General features: G+C 38.6%; 1 long non-coding RNA gene across 1 annotated transcript in view; it reads right to left on the minus strand.

The window, feature by feature from the left end:
- Positions 1 to 9,894: 9,894 nt before the first annotated feature.
- The window catches only part of LOC122926154, a 111,926-nt gene continuing 98,461 nt past the window's right edge, over positions 9,895 to 23,359 (minus strand). The window contains exons 2-3 of the long non-coding RNA XR_006387652.1: positions 17,474 to 17,594; positions 9,895 to 10,208 (exon numbers count right to left, since the gene is read on the minus strand). This is a non-coding gene — a long non-coding RNA (uncharacterized LOC122926154). The remainder of the gene's footprint in view (positions 10,209 to 17,473; positions 17,595 to 23,359) is intronic.

Consider the following 23,359-nt stretch of genomic DNA (forward strand, 5'->3'; position numbering starts at 1 on the left):
CACGTGGCATGAACTGGCGCTCTACGCCTTGGAGATGCTGGCCTGCCGTGCCACCAGCGTTTTGTCAGATCAGTTACTCCTCTTCCTATTTTGAGCATAGTATTCATGTGCACTTTTGCCCCACCTATCTAGTAGGCGACCTTGATTAAGGTGGTACAAATAGGTGTATTCTCCTCCTCCCACTGGTTGCTGCTGCATATGGAGGTAACTAGGAGCAACATTCTATATGTGCGGGGTCTGCGCTCCTGAACATAAATGCATAAAAGCAAAAGCAGGTTTAGCGCAGGACCCGCCTGAACTGAGACCACCTTGTCGCTTGGTAGGTGGGCTAAGATGTGTTTTGATCAAATGGTATTGACCAAGTGTCCCAGATTTTATCAATAGAGTGAGGGCTTAGTCCGTACGTTATGCTTGCATCTATTATTATAGTGCATTATTTTCTGTGACTGTACAAATGTAGCCATGTACATTCGCAACATTCATTCTCATATCGTGCAGGATGTTTTATATTTTTTCCCCTTGATTTGTTTAACTTGATTGTTGCATTTATTTGTGGTGAAAACTTTAGTGGCATATTTCATTAAAAAAATTAAAATATATTATCAGTTCACTTCTGCAGTTTTATGTGTTGAAAACGTTTAGTGGCTTATTTCAGAAAAAAAGACAATATTTACGCACTCCACTGTTGCAGTTACTTGTGGTGAAAGCATTTCTTGGCCTATTTCAGTACAAAAAGAAAAATACATTTGCACTTTACTGTTGCAGTTATTTGTGGTGAAAGCATTTAGTGGCATATTACAGTACAAAAAGAAAAATATAAACACACTTCATTGTTGCATTTATTTGTGGTGAAAGCTTTTATTGGCCTATTTCAGTACAAAAAGAAAAATATATTCTTAGTTCACTTCTGCAGTTATAGGTGTTGAAAGCATTTAGTGGCCTATTTCAGTACAGAAAGAAAAATATATACGCACCTCATTGTTGCAGTTTTGTGTCCTATTTCATTACAAAAAGAAAAATACATTTGCACTTCACTGTTGCAGATATATGTGGTCAAATTGTTTAGTGGACAATTTCAGTACAGAAAGAAAAATATATACTTACCTCACTGTGGCAAAAGCCTGTAGTGGCCTATTTCATAACAAGAACAAAAATATATTCTTAGTTCACTTCTGCAGTTTTATGTGTTGAAAGCGTTTAGTGGCCTATTTCAGTACAAAAACAAAAAATATATATGCACCTCACTGTTCCAGTTATTTGTGGCAAAAACGTTTTGTGTCCTATTTCATTACAAAAAGAAAAACACATACGCAATTGACTGTTGCAGTTATTTGTGGTGAAAGCGCTTATCCTCTTCCCGACCTTTGACGTACTGTTACATCAAGGGAACCACTGAGTTCCGCAATTTGATGCAATAGTACATCATAGTGAGCGGTGCCTGCGCGATCACTGCAGGGGCCTGGCCGTCTGTGGTAGCTGGGCCCCTTCTGTATCCGCCGGCATCGCTGTAAAAGCCGATGCCGGCGGATAAACCCCTTCTATGCCACGGTTCGCGCTGACCGCAACATAGAAGAGGTTTGTGTCAGGTGAAAGATCGCATCGAGTCCCCGCACTGCCGTGGTGGGGACCCAATGCGACACAAGGCAGCCCGATGCCGTGCAGAGGCTGCCCAATGCCTTGCACGGCAGCGGGAACTGCCTTCTGCGGGAGCCGAGGAGATCCAGCCTCAGGCTGGGTCTCCTAGGCAACTTGTTAGTGTATGACTCAGTATCATACACTAACAGGCAATGCATTACAATACAGTTGTATTGCAATGCATTGCAGAGGGGATCAGACCCTTAAAAGTGAATGACATAAATAAAGTAAAGTAAAAAAAAGGGGTTTTAATAAAATTCATAAAGTAATAAAATTAATAAAGTTAAATAAACACCCCTTTCCCCTTATTTTATAATAAAAAACTGAAAACAAAAACAAAACACATATTAGGTATTGCCGTGTCTGTAATGACCGGCTCTATAAATATATCACATGATCCACCCTGTCCGATAAACACTTTATAAAAATAAAAACATTTTTAAAAAAAAGCTATTTTTGTCACCTTACATCACAAAAAGTGCAACACCAAGCGATCAAAAAGGCGTATGCTCCCCAAAATGGTATAAAAAAAGTCACCTCATCACGCCAAAAAAAATTAGCCCCTATCTAAGACAATTGCCCAAAAAATAAAAATAAACTATAGCTCTCAGAACATGGAGACCATCATTTTTTTGTTGTTTCAAAACTGCTATTATTGTGCTAAAGTGAAAAAAATAAAAATGTATACATATTAGGTATCGCCATGTCTGTAACAAACAGCTCTATAAAAATATCACATGACCGAACCACTCAGGTGAACACCGTAAAAAAATAAAATAAAAATGTGTAAAAGAATGCCATTTTTATCACATTACTTAACAAAAATTGCAACAGCAAGTGATCAAAAAAGTGTATGTCCCCCAAAATAGTACTAATCAGGCCGTTACCTCATCCCACAAAAATCGAGACCCTACCTAAGAGAATCGGTCAAAAAATAAAAAAAGCTATGGCTCTCAGACTATGGAGACACTAAAATATGATTATTTTTTGCTTCAAAACTGCTATTATTGTGCTAAAGTGAAAAAAATAAAAATGTATACATATTAGGTATCGCCATGTCTGTAACAAACAACTCTATAAAAATATCACATGACCTAAGCACTCAGGTGAACACCGTAAAAAAAAAAAAAAATGTGTAAAAGAATGCCATTTTTATCACATTACTTAACAAAAATTGCAACAGCAAGTGATCAAAAAAGTGTATGTCCCCTAAAATAGTACTAATCAGGCCGTTACCTCATCCCACAAAAAATGAGACCCTACCTAAGAGAATCGGTCAAAAAATAAAAAAAGCTATGGCTCTCAGACTATGGAGACACTAAAATATGATTATTTTTTGCTTCAAAACTGCTATTATTGTGTAAAACCTAAATAAATAAGAAAAAGTAGACATATTAGGTATTGTTACATGCGTAGCGATCTGCTCTATAAAAAAAAGTCACATACGCTAATCCCTCAGGTAAACACTGTAAAAATAAAAAATAAAAACGGTGCCAAAACATCTATTTTTTTGTTACCTTGCCTCACAAAAATCGTAATAGAGCAATAAAAAATCATATGTACCCCAAAATAGTACCAATAAAACTGGCACCTTATCTCGCAGTTTCCAAAATGTGGTCACTTTTTTTAGTTTCTACTGTAGGGGTGCATCAGGGGGGCTTCAAATTAGATATGGTGTCAAAAAACCAGTCCAGCAAAATCTGCCTTCCAAAAGCCGTATGGCATTCCTTTCCTTCTGCGCCCTGTCGTGTGCCTGTACAGCGGTTTACGACCACATATGGGGTGTTTCTGTAAACTACAGAAGCAGAGCCATAAATATTGAGTTTTGTTTGGCTGTTAACCCTTGCTTTGCAGCTGGAAAAAAATATTAAAATGGAAAATCTGCCCAAAAAGTAAAATTTTGAAATTTTATCTCTATATTATATTAATTCTTGTGGAACATCTAAAGGGTTAACAAAGTTTGTAAAATCAGTTTTGAATACCTTGAGGGGTGTAGTTTTGCTTCTAAACTTCTAAGCCTTGTAACATCCCTAAAAAATAAAATTTCATTCCCAAAATGATCCAAACATAAATTAGACATATGGGAAATGCAAAGTAATAACAATTTTTGTAGGTATTACTATGTATTATAGAAGTTGAGAAATTGAAACTTGGAAATTTGCTAATTTTCAAAAAGAAATCTAAATTTTGTATTTTTTTATAAATAAAAATGAGTTTTTATTTACTCCATTTTACCAGTGTCATGAAGTAAAATATGTGACGAAAAAACAATCTCAGAATGGCCTGGATAAGTCAAAGCGTTTTAAAGTTATCACCACATAAAGTGACACATGTCAGATTTGCAAAAAATGGCATGGACAGGAAGGTGAAAACAGGCCCAGGGTTGAAAGGGTTAATGGCCTATTTCAGTATAAAAATATGTTCTCAGTTCACTTTTGCACTGATATGTTCTGAAAGCTTTTCGTGGCCTCTTTCTGAACAAAAAGAAAAATACATACTCACTTGACTGATGCAGTTATTATTGGTGAAAGCATTTAGTGGCCTATTTCAATACAGCAAGAAAAAATTATAATCAGTTCACTTTTACAGTTATATGAATTGAAAGCATTTAGTGGCCTCTTTCTGTACAAAAAGAAAAATATATACGCACTTTAATGTTGCAGATATTTGTGGTGAAAGAGTTTAGTGGCCTATTTCAGTACAAATAGAAAAATATATTCTTAATTTACTTCTGCAGTTATAAGTGTTAATAGAGTTTAGTGACCTATTTTATTACAGAAATAAAAATATATACGCACTTCGCGGTTGCAGTTATTTGTGGCGAAAGCATTTAGTGGCCTATTTCAGTACAAATAAAAAAAGTATGCACACTTTACTGTTGCAGTTATGTGTGGTTAAAGCGTTTAGTGGGCTATTTCAGTATAGCAAGAAAAATTTATACTCAGTTCACTTTTGCAATTATATGTATTGAAAGCATTTAGTGGCCTATTTCAATACAAAAAGAAAAATATAAACATACTTCGCTGTTGCAGTTATTTGTGGGGAAAGCGTTTAATGGCCTATTTCAGTACAAATAGAAAAATATATATGCACTTCACTTTTGCAGTTATTTGTGGTAAAAGCTTTTGGGGCCTTTTTCAGTACAAAAAGAAAAATATATTCTCAGTTCATTTGTGCAGTTATATGTGTTGAAAGCGCTTAGTGGCCTATTTCAGTACAAAAAGAAAAGTAAATACGCACTTCACTGTTGCAGTTATTTGTGGCAAAAGTATTTAGTGGCCTATTTCAGTATAGATAAAAAAATATATGCGCACTTCACTGTTGCAGTTATTTGTGGTGAAAGCGTTTAGTGGACTATTTCAGTGCAAAAAGTAAAATATAAACATACTTCGCTGTTGCAGTTATTTCTGGTGAAAGCGTTTAGTGGCCTATTTCAGTACAGAAAGAAAAAATATACGCACTTCACTGTTGCAATTGTTTGTGGTGAAAGCGCCCCCCTCCCACCAGTTGCTGCTGCACATGGAGGTAACTAGGAGCAACACACTATATGTGCAGGGTCTGCACATATAGTGTGTAAATGGAATAATGGCATAGGCAGGTTTAGCTCAGGACCTGCCTGAACTGAGACCACCTTGTCACTTGGTAGGTGGGCTTAGATGTGTGTTGATCAAAATGCATTGACTAGGTGTCTCAGATTTGATCAATAGAGTAAGGGCTTAGTCCATATGTTATGCTTGCATCTATTATTATAGTGCATTATTTTCTGCCACTGTATAAATGTAGCCATGTACATCCGCAACATTCATTATCATATTGTGCAGGATGTTTTATATTTATCTTTTTGTACTGAAATAGGTCACTAAACGCTTTCAACACATAAAACTGCAGAAGTGAACAGATAATATATTTTTATTTTTGTAATGAAGTAGGCCACTAAACGTTTTCACCACATAACTGCAACAGTCAAGTTAAACAAATCAGTTTAACTTGACTTGCAGTTATTTGTGGTGAAAACGTTTAGTGGCCTATTTCATTACAAAAATAAAAATATATTATCAGTTCACTTCTGCAGTTTTATTTGTTGAAAGCGTTTAGTGGCCTATTTCAGTACAAAAAGATAAATATTTACGCACTTCACTGTTGCAGTTACTTGTGAAAGTGTTTCTTTGCCTATTTCAGTACAAAAAGAAAAATACATATGCATTTTACTGTTGCAGTCTTTTGTGGTGAAAGCATTTAGTGGCATATTACAGTACAAAATGAAAAATATAAGCACACTTCATTGTTGCATTCAATTGTGGTAAAAGCTTTTATTTGCCTATTTCAGTACAAAAAAAGAAATATATTCTTAGTTCACTTATGCAGTTATGGGTGTTGAAAGCATTTAGTGGCCTATTTCAGTATAGAAAGAAAAATACATATGCACTTCAGTGTTGCAGCTATGTGTGTGTTAGGGGTGCTAGCTCACCTGATTGGGAGGGCACCGGGCAGTGTACCGGGTGGAGTCCAGTAGCGGGAGACCACAAGGAGAGAGGCGGGGTGGAGGCGTCCGGGTTGACAGCAGAGAGGTAGACGGTAGTAGAGGATCAGGCAAGAGAGTAGTCAGGGACGATTCCGAGGTTGGCAGCAGTTGAGTTGGTAGTAGTAGCAACAGAGTAACAGTGGTAGACACAGCAGGATCAAGTTCAGAAGAACAATAACCAGCAGAGGTCAGGTGCAAGAGGCTGGGCTTATAAAGAGCAAGTAGCAGGTGCAAGGAATCACAGAGATTAACAAGGCAAGGCTGAAACAAGGTAGATCAAAGAGTTCAATAGAAGGAAAAGTCTAGAAGGGTTGTTAGCCTAGTGGCTATAGCTACTGCCTGGGACATGGCCGGTCACGGTTTTGAATCCCGACAATGTGGTAAAAGTGTTTAGTGGCCTATTTCAGTACAGAAAGAAAAATATATACGCACGTCACTGTTGCAGTTATTTGTGGTAAAAGCGTTTAGCAGCCTATTTTATTATAAAAATATATTCTTCGTTCACTTCTTCAGTTTTATGTGTTGAAAGCGTTTAGTGGCCTATTTCAGTACAAAAAGAAAAATATATATGCAACTTACTGTTGCAGTTATTTGTGGCGAAAGCGTGTAGTGGCCTATTTCAGTACAAAAAGAAAAATACATATGCACTTTAGTGTTGCAGCTATATGTGGTAAAAGTGTTTAGTGGCCTATTTCAGTACAGAAAGAAAAATATACACGCACCTCACTTTTACAGTTATTTGTGGTGAAAGCGTTTAGTGGCCTATTTCATTACAAAAATATATTCTTAGTTCACTTCTGCAGTTTTATGTGTTGAAAGCGTTTAGTGGCCAATATCACTACAAAAAGAAAAATATATATGCACCTCACTTTTGCAGTTATTAGTGGCAAAAGCGTTATGTGTCCTATTTCATTACAAAATTAAAATATGTTCTCAGTTCACTTTTGCACTTATATGTTTTAAAAGCAATTAGTGGACTATTTCAGTACAAAAAGAAAAAGATATACACACTTCATTGTTGCAGTTATTATTGGTAAAAGCATTTAGTGGCCTATTTCAATACAGCAAAAAAAATTATACTCAGTTCACTTTTTCAGTTATTTGAATTGAAAGCATTTAGTGGCCTCTTTCTGTACAAAAAGAAAAATATATTCTTAGTTCACTTCTGCAGTTATAAGTGTTAATAGCGTTTAGTGGCCTATTTCATTACAGAAAGAAAAATATATACGCACTTCACGGTTGCAGTTATTTGTGGTGAAAGCATTTAGTCGCCTATTTTAGTATAGATAAAAAATGTATGCGCACTTTACTGTTGCAGTTATTTGTGGCAAAAGCATTTAGTGGCCTATTTCAGTATAGATAAAAAAATATATATGCACACTTCACTGTTGCAGTTATTTGTGGTGAAAGCATTTAGTCGCCTATTTTAGTATAGATAAAAAAATGTATGCGCACTTTACTGTTGCAGTTATTTGTGGCAAAAGCATTTAGTGGCCTATTTCAGTATAGATAAAAAAATATATATGCACACTTCACTGTTGCAGTTATTTGTGGTTAAAGCGTTTAGTGGGCTATTTCAGTACAAAAAGTAAAATATAAACATACTTCGCTGTTGCAGTTATTTGTGGTGAAAGCGTTTACTGGACTATTTCAGTGCAAAAAGAAAAATATATGCACACTTTACTGTTGCAGTTATTTGTGGTGAAAGTGTCTAGTGGCCTATTTCTGTACAAAAATCGAAATATATAAGCGCTTCATTGTTGCAGTTATATGTGTTTAAAGTGTTTAGTGGCCTATTTTAGTACAAAAACAATAATATATATGCACTTCACTGTTGCAGTTATTTGTGTTAAAAGCTTTTGGGGACTTTTTCAGTACAAAAAGAAAAATATATTCTCAGTTCAATTCTGCAGTTATGTGTTGAAAGCGTTTAGTGGCCTATTACAATACAGAAAGAAAAATCTATGCGCACTTCACTGTTGCAGTTATATGTGTCAAAAGCATTTTGTGTGCTGTTTCAATCCAAAAAAATATATATACCGTATAGACCAAGAGTTTAGACACACCTTCTCATTCAAAGAGTTTTCTTTATTTTCATGACTATGAAAATTGTAGATTCACACTGAAAGGCATCAAAACTATGAATTAACACATGTGGAATTATATACATAACAAAAAAGTGTGAAACAACTGAAAATATGTCATATTCTAGGTTCTTCAAAGTAGCCACCTTTTGCTTTAATTACTGCTTTGCACACTCTTGGCATTCTCTGGATGAGCTTCAAGAGGTAGTCACCTGAAATGGTCTTCCAACAGTCTAGAAGGAGTTCCCAGAGATGCTTAGCACTTGTTGGCCCTTTTGCCTTCACTCTGCGGTCCAGCTCACCCCAAACCATCTCGATTGGGTTCAGGTCCGGTGACTGTGGAGGCCAGGTCATCTGGCGCAGCACCCCATCACTCTCCTTCATGGTCAAATAGCCCTTACACAGCCTGGAGGTGTGTTTGGGGTCATTGTCCTGTTGAAAAATAAATGATGGTCCAACTAAACGCAAACCGGATGGAATAGCATGCCGCTGCAAGATGCTGTGGTAGCCATGCTGGTTCAGTATGCCTTCAATTTTGAATAAATCCCCAACAGTGTCACCAACAAAGCACCCCCACACCATCACACCTCCTCCTCCATGCTTCACGGTGGGAACCAGGTATGTAGAGTCCATCCGTTCACCTTTTCTGCATCGCACAAAGACACTGTGGTTGGAACCAAAGATCTCAAATTTGGACTCATCAGACCAAAGCACAGATTTCCACTGGTCTAATGTCCATTCTTCTGCTTGTTGCCTGTCCTTAGCAGTGGTTTCCTAGCAGATATTCTACCATGAAGGCCTGATTCACACAGTTGTTCTAAATATGTGTCTGCTGCTAGAACTCTGTGTGGCATTGACCTGGTCTCTAATCTGAGCTGCTGTTAGCCTGCGATTTCTGAGGGTGGGGACTCGGATGAACTTATCCTCTGCAGCAGAGGTGACTCTTGGGCTTCCTTTCCTGGGGCGGTCCGCATGTGAGCCAGTTTCTTTGTAGCGCTTGATGGTTTTTGTGACTACACTTGGGGACACTTTCAAAGTTTTCCCAATTTTTCAGACTGACTGACCTTCATTTCTTAAAGTAATGATGGCCACTCATTTTTCTTTACTTAGCTGCTTTTTTCTTGCCATAATACAAATTTTAACAGTCTATTCAGTAGGACTATCAGCTGTGTATCCACCTGACTTCTCCACAACGCAACTGATGGTCCCAACCCCATTTATAAGGCAAGAAATCACACTTATTAAACCTGACAGGGCACACCTTTGAAGTGAAAACCATTTCAGGTGAATTCCTGTTGAAGCTCATCAAGAGAATGCCAAGAGTGTGCAAAGCAGTAATCAAAGCAAAAGGTGGCTACTTTGAAGAACATAGAATATGACATATTTTCAGTTGTTTCACACTTTTTTGTTATGTATATAATTCCACATGTGTTAATTCATAGTTTTGATGCCTTCAGTGTGAATCTACAATTTTCATAGTCATGAAAATAAAGAAAACTCTTTGAATGAGAAGGTGTGTCCAAACTTTTGGTCTGTACTGTATATACGCACTTCGCTGTTGCAGTTATTTGTGGTGAAAGTGTTTACTGGCCTATTTCAATACACAAAGAAAAATATATACTCACTTCACTGTTGTAGTTATTTGTGGTTAAAGCATTTAATGTCTTATTTCAGTACAAAAATAAAAATATATTTGTCACTTTTAGGGGTGCGGGGGGAATCTTGATGAACGTCTCGACTCTTCCAGGTTCCAAGCAATCTTGAAGTTTTGTCTTCTCATTCCAGGAAGGTTCTTCTCATGCCAGGCAGGTTCCCCCAGAAGTATCTGGCTCAATGAGCATCCGATACCGCACTTGCATCGATCTTGACAGGATTCGTCTCCAGTTGGAGAGAAATAGTTTTTTGAATGCTTTCTCCATCGCAATCAAGTTCTCGAACAACCAGAAGACTGGCCTATTTTCTCCTGTCTTAGGAAACACATAATTTATTATATTTATTAAATATTTAATATTAAATGGAACCAAAGCTTGATTAAAATGATAAGAAACTAAACTCAAATTTGCCAATATATTATTCCAATTTACGATGGAAATTCCTGAACAATCAATTTGCCAAGCCTTTAGTGCCAGAGAATGTGTATTATTAAAATGTGCAGAGCTGAAGTGGCCTCCTCATGCTGCTGCCACCTCCACACTTTGTCGTCATGCCACTCTGTGGCCTCCTCATGCTGCTGTCACCTCCACAATCTCTTGTCTTTGTGCTACTCTGTGGCCTCCTCATGCTGTTGCCACCTCCACAATCTCTCGTCATTGTGCTACTCTGTGGCCTACTCATGCTGCTACTACCTCCACAATCTCTCATCGTTGTGCTACTCTGTGGCCTCCTCATGCTGCTGCCACCTCCACAATCTCTTGTAGTCATGCTAGTCTGTGGCCTCCTGATGCTGGCGCCACCTCCATACTCTGTCATTGGGACACTCTGTGGTCTCCTCATGCTGCTTCCACCTCACCACTATGTCATAGGTCAACTCTGTGGACTTCTAATGCTGTTCCCACACTCCCTACTTCATGACTGGTCCACTATTTTGGCTTTCCGCCTGGCTGACATCATCATTTATTTGATCTGTCAGAAGGAAGGAAAAATGAGACGCACAATGGAACCTTTATGTGTAGCAGCTGTAAGGCCTGTATGGTTCCCTCAGAATTAGCTTATGATTTGGTAGCCAAAAGCAGGAGTGGGTACAAAACACAGAAGACATGCAAATATTCCATTCATGTGTCATCTCTGTATTAGATCCACTCCTGTTTTTTGGGGGGGGGCATTAGCAATACTGATGGATTATTTAGCAAATGCTGACCAAGTAAAGGCAGATGCTCCACAGACAGGATCCATTTTTTGTGGGTTATTGTTTTGATGGATCAGAGGAAGGGCAAATTAATCAGCGACGTCAACAAAACCTTACTGCTAACACCCTCACCACTCTGTCAGGGGGGGCTCTACTTATATAAGCGTTTAATCGAACAAGTTCTGTAGAAAAACTGCCACATATAAAACAAAAACTTATCTTGTAAAAAGAAAGCCATCATGCAACTCATTAGATGAAAAATTGAATGTGTGATGGGTCTCTTAATGCAAAGGCAAAAACAAATTATTTCCAAAAATACTCTTGCCGGTAATATGTTTTCCATGAGCCCATGACAGCACCTGTGAGAGATCCTCCCCCTTCTGGACAGGAAACAGGAACTTCCTAGATCTTTAAATTGGTCCACTACCTTACACCACTCAGTATTTGACAAGATTCATAGAACCAGCAATACATCTATATACAGTGAAACTTAGAACACAAGCAAAAAACAAACACAAGAAAAACTGTGCCAAATATATGCCAGGCATATCTCCTCTTTGGCACAACACTAAAATATTGATTTATCGCTATATATATATATATATATATATATATATATATATATATATATTATACATACTAGATGACTAGATGATACTAGGGAGGGACTACAACCTGCAGCACCTTTCTCCCAAAAGACATGTCCTGCACAGATGAAAGGTCCAACCTGTAGTGCTTGTAAAACGTAGAGGGGGAACTCCACGTTGCTGCCCTACAGATTTTCTCAATGGTAGCACACTCTTTTTCTTCTCAGGAAGAGGCTACTGCCCTAGTGGAATGAGCTGAAACCTGATTGTGAATATGCCAGACCTATCGCTATCTTGATCCACCTGGCTAATGTATGACTTGTGACTTTCGAGCCTCTGTTCTGACCCTGAAACTGAACAAAGAGTTGTGGGGCTTTCCCAAAGCCCTTCGTAGACTCTAAATATGCACAGACACACCTTCTGACTTTTAAAGTATGAAAGGACTTTTCCCCCTCGTTCTTTGGGTCCTGACAAAAAGAGGGGAGAACTATTTCCTGAGATTTATGGAATACTGAAACTACTTTGGGCAGGAATGTAGGATCCGGTTTGAATACAATTCTATCCTCCAGAATCTGAGTATATGGAGGGGAAGATGATAAAGCGCATAGTTCTCCTACTCGTCTGGCGGATGTAATGGCCACTAAAAATACAGTTTTATAGGATAGCATCTTTAAGGGGATGTCCCCAAGGGGCTCAAATGGGGCCTTGGTTAGAGCAGATAGCACCAGGTTAAGGTCCCACGGGGCTGATTTAGATTTAACTGTAGGACATAGTCTAGAGGAACCCTTCATAAACCTTTTGACCCAAGGATGAGTAGCTAATCTAAAGTCAAAGAGAGAACTCAGTGCTGAGACCTGGACCTTGAGAGTGCTGGGTTTAATCTTTTTGTTAAGGTCTTTCTGTAAAAAATTTAAAATTAAAGGGATGTTGGGCAAGCTCAAGTCTAGGCTTGGCCCTGCAAACTGAAGGAAGGTCTTCCATACCCTCAGATAGATTTCGGAGGTGACCTTTTTCCTACTGGCTAGAAGAGTCCCAATGACTTGTTCTGGCCTCTAGACCTAAAGAATCTCCTCTCAAAATCCAGGCTGTCAGGTGGAGGTTCTTCACTTCCGGATGATGTAGAGGGCCCTGATATAATAGGTCCTGTCTTTCTGGAAGTATCCAGGGATCGGTTATTGATAGTCTCCTCAACCAGGCAAACCAGACTCTTCTCGGCCAAAACGGTGCTATTAGTATCACTGTTGCCGTGTCCTCCCTGATCTTCTGGATCACTCTGGGCAATAGGCTGATGGGACGAAACGCATAGACTAGGCCCTTCCTCCATGGCTGTGAGAGCGCATCTGTGCCTATCGACTGATCCTCCATGCTCAGAGAAAATAAACTTTTGCACTTTTTGTTCTCTACCGAGGCGAATAGATCTATTGTGGGAGATCCCCATAGGGCCTCTATTTGGTGAAATACCTCGTGATTCAGACACCAATTCGCCTGGCTGAATGTGTGCCTGCTGACAAAGTCTGCCTGGTGATTCTCTGAGCCTTTCAGATGAACCGCTGAGAGAGAAAGAGCTTTCCCCTGTATTAGCAAGAAGATCCTGGATGCTAGCTGCATTAGTTGAGAAGATCTTGTCCCCCCTTGTTTGTTGATATAAGCTACCACCAAGGCATTGGCGGATAGGATCCTGATATGTTTTTGAGGCAAAGATGGGAGACTTTCCTTTAATGCGCACAGGACTGCTCTTAACTCACTGGCATTTTGGGATTGAGCACTCTGGGAATTTGACCAAGGGCCTTGGAAAAAACCCAAAACTGAATGGGCCCCCCACCCCCAAGGGCTTGCGTTGGTGGTAAATATTTAGGGGTCCTGTTTCAACCACTCTACTCCCTGACTTCAGAGTTTTTGGCCACCAAGTTAGGGACCGGGTTGCTGACCCCGGGATCACAAACTTGTGATCCAGGGATAGCAACCCCCCGTCCCATTTGGACAAAATGTGCCATTGAAGTATTCTGGACCAGAATTGGGCCCATCTCACAGCAGGAATGCAAGCCGTCATCAGACCCAGAATAGACATTGCTTTTCTTAGGGACACTTCCTTGGTTTTGCTGAAAGACCTGATTTTCTGCTGAATAGCTTTCTTCTTGTCTACCGGAAGATAAGATTTTTGCGTCTGGGAATCTAATAAGATGCCTAGGAAAACACATTTGGAGGTTGGAATCAGGGACGATTTGTCCCAATTTATTAACCAGCCAAGGCTCATCAGGGTCCCCAGGACCTCCTGTATTTGAGATCCCAACACCTCTGGGGACTGCCCTACCAAGAGAAGGTCGTCCAGGTATAAGATTATAATAATGTCTGATCTTTATTTCTGCCATTACCTCCGCCATTAGCTTCGTGAAGAGCCTCGGCGCATGTGATATCCCAAATGGAAGTGCTCTGAACTGCAAATGGACAATTGATTCCCCCATCTTTACCGCTACCCTGAGGTATTTCTGAGATGATGGATGAATGGGCATGTGATAGTAGGCATCTTTTATATCTATTGAGGCCATCACATAGTTGGGGAACAGATGGAGGACCGTGGAGGAGATTGATTCCATCCTGAATTTCTGATAAGTCAGATATTGGTTGAGACTCTTCAAATTTATTATCAGTCGGAGCGTCCCGTTGGGTTTGGGAACCAAAAATAGGGTTGAATAAAAACCGTCTCCTTGTTCCTTTTTTGGGACTGGAACAAGGACTGCCTTGCCCAGGAGGTTGTTTATTTCCTCCGTAAGTGCCGCCTGTTTTGGAGAATGTTGGTTTATGGAAGTAATTTTTAATGTCCTGGGTGGTATTTTTTTTTAAGTCTAGGCGGTAGCCTTCCTCTATATTACTCCTTACCCAGGCGCTTGCGGTAATATTTCACCAGGCAGGAGTAAACGAAGAAAGACGACTGCCTACCTGGGGCCTGGCATCATTGTTGAGAGGAACTCGAAGTCAGAGGTCTGGATTTAACCAGCACGCTTTTTGATTTATCCGATCTCCATTCCCTTCTTTTCTTCTGATCCCCAAAACCTTTCCTTCTCTTATTACTCCGAAATGACTTCCCCTGTCTAGGAAAGGACGGCGTTGGAAATCCTTTTTTCTTATAAGATGCCTTATCTAAAATATCGTCCAAGGCAGACCCAAACAAAAAATTTCCTTGACAAGGAAGGGCACATAGCTTAGACTTTGATGCCACATCGCCCTTCCACCCCTTCAACCATAGGGACCTTCTGGCTGAATTTGACAGTACAGCCACTCTAGCGGAAAGTCTCAATGCATCAGGGGAGGCATCAGAAATAAAGTCCACTGCTCTGGACATGATTGGTATAGCTTCCAGAAGCTGATCCCTAGGAGTCTTGTTCTCTATATGAGACTCTAGTTTCTACAATCAGACCTTTAATGACCCTGCCACTGAAGTAGTCGCTATATTCGGTTTAAAGGCAGAAGTGGATGCCTCCCAATTCTTTCTTAAGTAGGCATCTGCCCTTTTGTCCATGGGATCTTTAAGGGACCCTAAATCCTCAAACGGGAGAGCTGATTTTTTATTTATCTTAGCTATGGGGGTGTCTACCCTCAGTACCTCCTGCCAAGCTGATACTTCTTGATCATCAAAGGGGTACTTTCTCTTAACCGCTCTAGGGATAAATAATTTTTTGTTGGGCTTCTCCCATTCACGTTTAATCAGATCTTTGATACAGCTCTGAATGGGGAACACCCTAGACTTTTTTGGCTTTAGGCTTTTAAACATGAGTTCTGGCCTAGACCTGGACTCCTTTTCTTCCTCCAGCTCCATCGTGGATCTAACCGCTTTTAATAGTAGAGTTGCATCCTCCACTCTGAATAACGGCTTCCCTGTCAAATCCTCAGAGGAGGAATCTGAGCTTGCAATGGCGCCTTCCTCAGACTCAGAATTCGTAGTATCCTCCACTAGTGTCTGAGCCTTCTTATGTCTGGATGAGCTAGGCAGGGATTTTTTAAGATGTTCCACAGAAGAATGAACTTCCTTTTTAACTAACTCCTGGATGCTTTGCAATAAAGATGGCGACTCATGTGCTACTAACTTATCCAGACATGGCAGCATGTTTTGGGGTAGGACGGGCCCAATTTACGCTTTCAAATTCCACACTCCTTAGCTCTTGTTTTGTGGGTAGCTTTTCTTGGGGCTTCTTTAACCTGCATTTAATAAAACAGCCCAATCAGTCTAATTCTGACCACAATAATAACCCCTCTTACCCCCAGGAGTACCATGCTGGATTCAGAAAGCTGCTCCTGCCTGTCAGTGTGCAGTGGAACTTCCCCTTCTTCCTGCATGATGCTGCTTCAAGGGGGGAAATGGAGGGAAGATCTGGCCGTCCGGACAGGTATCTGCTTGCCGCTGCTCCCTCCATGCTGGCTGTTGTTCCCTTTTTCAAATGGGCCACACAACGCCCGCCATGTTTAGGCTCCTCCCCTTCTGGCTGGTGAAACGTACGTGTCACTTCCGGTGTGATGTGCGCGTCCAGACTCGGCCTGCCGCAATGAGAGGAGAAGATCCACCTCCCCCCTCACGCCAAACTTCGCCAGCTTGGCAGGGACAACGAGGCAGCTACAGGCATCCCCCCATGGCGCTGAAGAAGGGAGAGAAAACGTCGGGCTTCTCAGTTACTCCTAGTGGAGACTTACGCAGACAGGTACCTCCACTAGGTTTTCATCCTTTTAACCCTAGAGGTCCTGCAGCCCCAAAAATAGACCTGAGAAGAAATCCTCCTGTCTCTGGACAGGAAATAGGAAAGAACTGAGTGGTGGAAAGCAGTGGACCAATTTAAAGATCTGGGAAGTTCCTGTTTCCTGTCCGGAAGGGGGAGGATTTCTCACAGGTGCTGTCATGGGGTTTAATGGAAATGTATTGTTTTTATTGTACAAAAATTGAAAAAATGTATAACTATATACCTTTTAAAAATCTCCTCATAAAATTAATATCAATTTTGATTACATGCATCCCTAAAAAACTGTACCTGCACAAAAGAAAGAAATAAACAAGCTCTCATATGTCTATGTCAACTTAAAAGTAAAACAGTTAGGATTCTTGCAGTGCAGAGATGAAAAAAGCAACAAGTTGTTTTATCCTAAAGTTCAAGATTGGATGTGTCCTAAAAATTTGTGCCATAAACAAATTTTCAATCTAAAGTGTATTTTCATCAATTACTCTAGCTCCCGTTCCTCACTGGATTATTTATTTATTTATTTTCAAATTTACCTCATTTGCAGTTTTCTCTTCTCTCTCATGTTTGAATCCTACTTCCTGGTTCATTATGTGACGGTGTCCCATCATGCCTTAGGGGAGTGAGATGTCAGCAGATCATCTGACACTAACCGTACCCCTTATTCTTACCAATCAGACTTCATAAGTCTTACATCAATGAAGCATGTAACCAAAAGCAACTGAAAATCAAAACTGATTTGCCACAGGTAGACTAATAACTATTGAAAAAGGCAGTTTTGATAAATGATGATATTTAGCAAAAGTAATATAACAGTGAAATCTGTTGACATTTGTGGCTAAAATGAAACTTCAATTTAGATTCTGCATATACTATTATATAAAACACCTGTTTGTCTGCATTGCTTTTATGTTGCAGAAGTATGCTGTATTCCTGTTGTTTCTGGAAACCTGTTGATATTTACAGTTTAACAGTAAATCAGTCTGTGGCATGCAGTACTTGGATCAACTAGAGGTAAAAATATATGCTTCTTCCCATACAATACAGTCCAGTTAGAAAATAGTTGCTTAGTTACATACAGTACTTTCAGAAGCTGACATCCAGTGGTACATAATCCTGAAAATCTAATACCCAGAGAGCAATTTGGTATTCTTCCATTAAAATATACACCATCTTCTGCTTTCTAGCTCTCTGATCCCTCTATAATAGAAAAGAAACAGCAGACTCCAATTGTGTGTAACCACAATGACAAAACTTCATCAAACACAGAACTTTTCTATGGAACATCCAAGAATATCACAGATTACATAAATTTACAGATGCCAAATTCTGCTTTGTACTTGAACTTGACTTTCTACATATCGACTTTTCCCAGGGCATGACCTTGATTACAATGACCCACAGTTTTATATGCTTTTTTAAAACTTTTAGCCAAACTTTTTTAAATTTAAACTTTTCAATGTTTCAATAAAGAATGTTTAAATAATATTTTTTTTTTAAATAACTAAAATGGGTGTATCATAATAATAAGTCTAAAACATGAGAGTAAAATTGGATTTTTAGGATTACAGACCATTGGGTGTTAAAATCTGAAAGTACTGTGTTTAATTTAGCAGTTTTCTTTCTTACTAGATTTTATGGTATTGACTGCACTGCAAGTTTTAACGTATTCATGTTCAATTAAAGGAAGTTAAAGTGTAACTGTTATTCTTTTTTACTATTTTTCTAATGTGTAGGGGCAGTGATACTAACCATTTTTGTAATATACTTTAATTACTAAAATCATACATTTCTATTAGAAAAATGGCTCTAAAGTGGCCCATTTTTTGTATCCTTAGCAACGCTCATCTGTCTTTTGTTTACATAACACAGTCTGTGTTAGCAAGTCTCCACATGTAAACAGAAGACAGGGGAGTCTTGCTAAGGCTCAACATGGGCACTTTAGAGTAAATTTTCTAATAGAAATGTGTGATTTTAGTAATTAAAGTATATTACAAAAATGGTTAGTATCACATTACACAAATAAATAAAAAAAACTACAGTTGCACTTTAGCCCACTACTGTGAGTGTAATGCACAATCTCTAAAAGAAAGAATCTGTTCCTGGCTTTTTATAGTATTTGCTCTTTCTAGTATTTATTTTAGTAACGAGAGTATATTAGAGAACTGAGGCTAATAAGCCAACGGTACATATGACAGTCAAAGCATGTGACAATGATAAGTGACACAATATTCGTATGCCTCTCCACATAAGGCTACTTTCACACTAGCGTTCGGGGCGCCGTTTGTGAGTTCCGTTCAAAGGCTCTCACAAGCGGCCCCGAACGCTTCCGTCCAGCCCTAATGCATTCTGAGTGGATGCGGATCCGCTCAGAATGCATCAGTCTGGCAGAGTTTGACCTCCGCTCCGCTCAGCAGGCGGACACCTGAACGCTGCTTGCAGCTTTCGGGTGTCCGCCTGGCCGTGCGGAGGCAAACGGATCCGTCCAGACTTACAATGTAAGTCAATGGGGACGGATCCATTTGAATATGACACACTATGGCTAAATTTTCAAACGGATCCGTCCCCCATTGACTTTCAATGTAAAGTTTGGACGGATCCGTCTGAGGCTACTTTCACACTTAGAAACTTTTTTACAATATAATGCAGACGGATCCGTTCTAAACGGATCCACCGTCTGCATTATATGAGCGGATCCGTCTCAGACGGATCCGCTCTGAACGCTAGTGTGAAAGTAGCCTTAAAACAAAAAACGGAATGACTGATGCATTTTATTTTCTATTACTTTTTCTTTAAGTAGGTGTTCCTTATTTGATACCAATTAGCATTATGCTGTTGACTGAGTGTAATGGTGTTTTCCAGAATACCTTGGTATTTAGAATAATTAAAAAAGTAGACACCTCACATTAGCCTGGCCGTTCGCACTGTATTCTTGGAAAAATAATTTACTAACCAAGTCTTTCTGATGCCAACATTTACTAACTTTATACAGTAAGAGGTTTAATAAAGTCAAACAAGAAGGATTATATTTAATGAGATTCCATCACTAATGTGAGGAGTCTATGAAAGATAAACAAGAAGTATTAAGCATAATGGGACTTTGTTTATTCACCACAAATCATCCCGCTTACAGATTAAAACTGCTTAAAATGTCAAGTATGAATAAATGGTTCTATCCAATCTCCTTGGATTAATCCTGTTAAATGCTCCTTAAATTGTAAAAAATTAAATACATTTCTTAAATTTAATGAGCAGACATTATTTGAATAACAGGTCCTAACAGGTGCTGTGAGTATACAGAGAATGCTTCACCAGTATTGGTTCATTTAAAAATGAATGGGTAGAAAATTAAACCGTACCTACAGTAATTTTCAAAGCGAACAAAGCTAACATTTAAAGTTTCCAAAAAACTGGTCATGGGCAAACGTCTCCTCTCACTTTAAAGTTTGTAATCTAAAATATAAACGTGCTCTATGGTGTTTAGTAACTTCATTAATTTGCTGGATTCACACTCTGTTTATTTCACAATGGGGAGCTTGCTTTCTCCCAGCTGATGGCAGCTGCATAAACAGATAGAAGATAGTTACATAGATGGATAGATACTCACCGATCACAGACATTAGCCCTTGTGTCTGCTCTTTAAAACAGCAGAAACCTGATACCTATGGTGGCCACTGCACTCTGAAATGGGTGCCATTTAAAAAAAAATGGACTGCTCAATGGGTTAGGCCGTTCCTTACGCAGCCATTTTCCACCTTTTCGATATTGTTTTTTTACTCCCTGCCTTCCAGGAACCATGGCCATTTATTTTTCAATTCACATAACAAAACCAAAGCTTGTTTTTTGTGGGAAAGTTATACTTTCTAATGGCACCATTTACTGCTGCATACAACATAGTGGTCAGCTGGAAAAAAATTCCAAATGGGGTGAAATTTTCCCACAGTTTTATGGGTTTTGTTTCTATGGTGTTCCCTATATGGCAAAAATAAAAAGGCTAACTTCATTCTGTGGATCAGTACGATTACAGTGATACAAAATGCAAAATTTTTGGGATTTTAGTTAAAAAAATAAAATGCTTTTGAAACAAAATGTCATTGCATCATCATCTTCTGGCATCCTTTACATTCTTATATTAACATGTACTTAGCTATATAAGGGCTTATTTTTGTGGGATAATCTGTAGTTTTTATTTATTTAATTTTGGGGTATGTATGAGTTTTTGATAAGTTTTTATTAAATCTATTTTGATGGTGAAGTAACCAAAAAAAAAAATTATTTTCCTATTCTGACATCCTTAACATTTTTATATTTATTTACGCCAACATAATTATTTAAAAGCGTGAATTCAAAAGATTTGAGAATTAATAAGCTTTCGTAGGCTAAGTGAATAAATATATTTACTAAGGGTGATAAAATATAAGATAACATAGACAAATCACATACTGAATAATAAAAAGTAAATACATCACTAGCCTAAATATGTAACATGCAATATGGGGTGAGACTATGTAAATCATGCTATAACATGGGGGTACCACGTTATAACACATGACCGACACCCCAGAGTGTACAAGAGATCGGGCAAATCCACACTTACATTCTACCTAGGATGAAGTTCTAAGTGGAGTCTCTGTAATGTATGTGTCACAGAGTTTAAACCTTTTAGCCCCTGCTCCAGTGTGCAGCACATACAGTATGTCTTTGAGATCATTCAGGAATGTGGTCTTATGAGCATAATAGGGGGTGGGTACTACATTACAAGGCACATCATTACATAGAATGGTAATTAGTGTTGGGCATGAATATTCGAATCACAAATATTAATCCCGAATAACGGCACTTTGAGAATTCGCAAATATTAAAAATATAGTGATATATATTCGTAATTTCGAATATTCTCGTTTTTTTTTTTTTTTTTCATCAGTAACCTCACATCTTCCTTGTGGGCCAATAAAAAGCCTGCAATGTCTTTGTCTGAGCTTAGCAACATCCCTAGCAACCAATAGAAAAGTTTCCTACCCCTTAGTATATAAGAACCTCCCCAGCCGCCATTTTCTATAGTTTTTTTAAGTTCTGAGAGAGACAGCAGTGTCATTGCTGTGCTCTGTGCTTATATTTGCGAATTCGCAAATATATGACGAATATTCGCCCAAATATTCATGAAATATTGTGAATTAAAATATATCCCCTGCCGGCTGCCGCCCGCCGCCCGCCGCCCGCCGCCCATCACTAATGGTAATAATAAAAGGGAGCAGAATTAAATAGACAGAACTGATCAGTACTTAAAAAATGCCCTTACAATACACTACTGTAACTATTTAAGGTCTTTTCTATATTTTATAGTCTATAGTTTTTATTGATATAATATTGGGGTTATGTAAAAGTTTTTATATTTTTTACTCAATTTATTTGGTAGGTAAAGTAACCAAAAAAGGTAAATTCTGCAATTTTTACTTTTTTCCATCCAGTTTACTATACAGAAAATACTAATGATCTTTATTTTATAGATTTTTTTTTACTTTTATTTTAAAATAGAGAAAGGGGGTGACTTGAATTTTTTATTATATTTGTTTTTACTTTCAATTTTTTATTTTTATTTTTACTTTTTTGCCTTTATTTTTCATCGTTCTAGGGGACTTCAATGGTTAACCACAGAAAAATCACCATGTTCCATTTAAGTCATAGAACAAGAAGGGCTTGATAGTAACATTATTATGGCAGGCCAAACGGTTCCCAAAATCTCATCACAGGGAAGGAGTTGCTATTCTATATGGGAATAACCATTCAGAAGCCATGGTCACAATTAACCAAGCATCCGAGGGCTTAAAAGTCTCCGATCATGGACTCTGAACCGGGTGTTTTTCTGTGTAAATCTTGCAGAGAACATGATTTCAATTTCAGTTTTTGACTCATGCATGGCTAAGGGTGGGGTTAATAAAGGTGATGGGGATTAGTAGTATTTGTGTCCTACTAGAGACAGAGCAGATGGGAAAAGCTCCTGTTGCATCCAGTTGCAGGATTGTTAGTAGATGGGATGACTGATCTCCTAGGAGATATATAGAAGATTTCTATATGCATTTTTATTACTCTCTGTCTTAATTGCAATATGAAACAAGATAGAATCAAAATAAAGGAGGATAATATGGAAGGCTTTACTAACAAAGTTTTTCCCAAATTTTCAATGTTAACAGGAAACTGTCAAATTATACATGGTTTTTGAGCTGAAGGCAGCATATTACAGACCAGGAGGAGCTGAGCAGATTGAGATATACCGTAGTTTTATGGGAAAAGATCAAATGTAACTTGTAACTTATTAATTTAAATTTCTGCTCATTCTGAGTTTTAAAGTCAATGAGGTGGGCCTATTAGTGATTAGCAACTATCTATGTATACACAGTTATTGAGTAAAGGCTGTCAATCACTGATAGGACCGCCTCCTTGACGTCAAAGCCTAGAATGAGTAGGAATGTAATTGAATAAAATCTAAGTTATATTGAATCTTTTCCTATAAAACTGTATGTCAATCTGAGAAATAAAATAAAAAATATTGTCTCTGCGCAAAACACCTGTCATGAAACTGCCACCAACATTAGACTGCAGGTTAAGTGCTACCACAAATACTGTATGTCACTGCCCTGAGTTAATACTTGTGACCTGAAAAATACTGATTGTGCCTACTGGGGCTGTTGTGGTGTAAAGTCCATAAGTGGTATGACTTCTTATCTATACTCAAACTCTAAAGTCCTGGGGATCAATTTTAGCTAATATCCGAAGCGTGCCCTGGCCAGAAGCACGCCTCCACTCAAAGCTCGCACTCTGTTCATAGTGCTTGTCATGTTACCTGACTTACAGTACAGCTACCGAAGCTGATAGAAGACACGTTATCCCTTAGTAAGAAAAGTGCAACTTAGCAAGCTTGGCAACCACAGACCAGCCTATCTTCAGTGCTACATAGCTACCCATGT

This window comes from Bufo gargarizans, chromosome 2 (genome assembly GCF_014858855.1).
Source record: "Bufo gargarizans isolate SCDJY-AF-19 chromosome 2, ASM1485885v1, whole genome shotgun sequence".
In the NCBI taxonomy this organism is placed as follows: domain Eukaryota; kingdom Metazoa; phylum Chordata; class Amphibia; order Anura; family Bufonidae; genus Bufo; species Bufo gargarizans.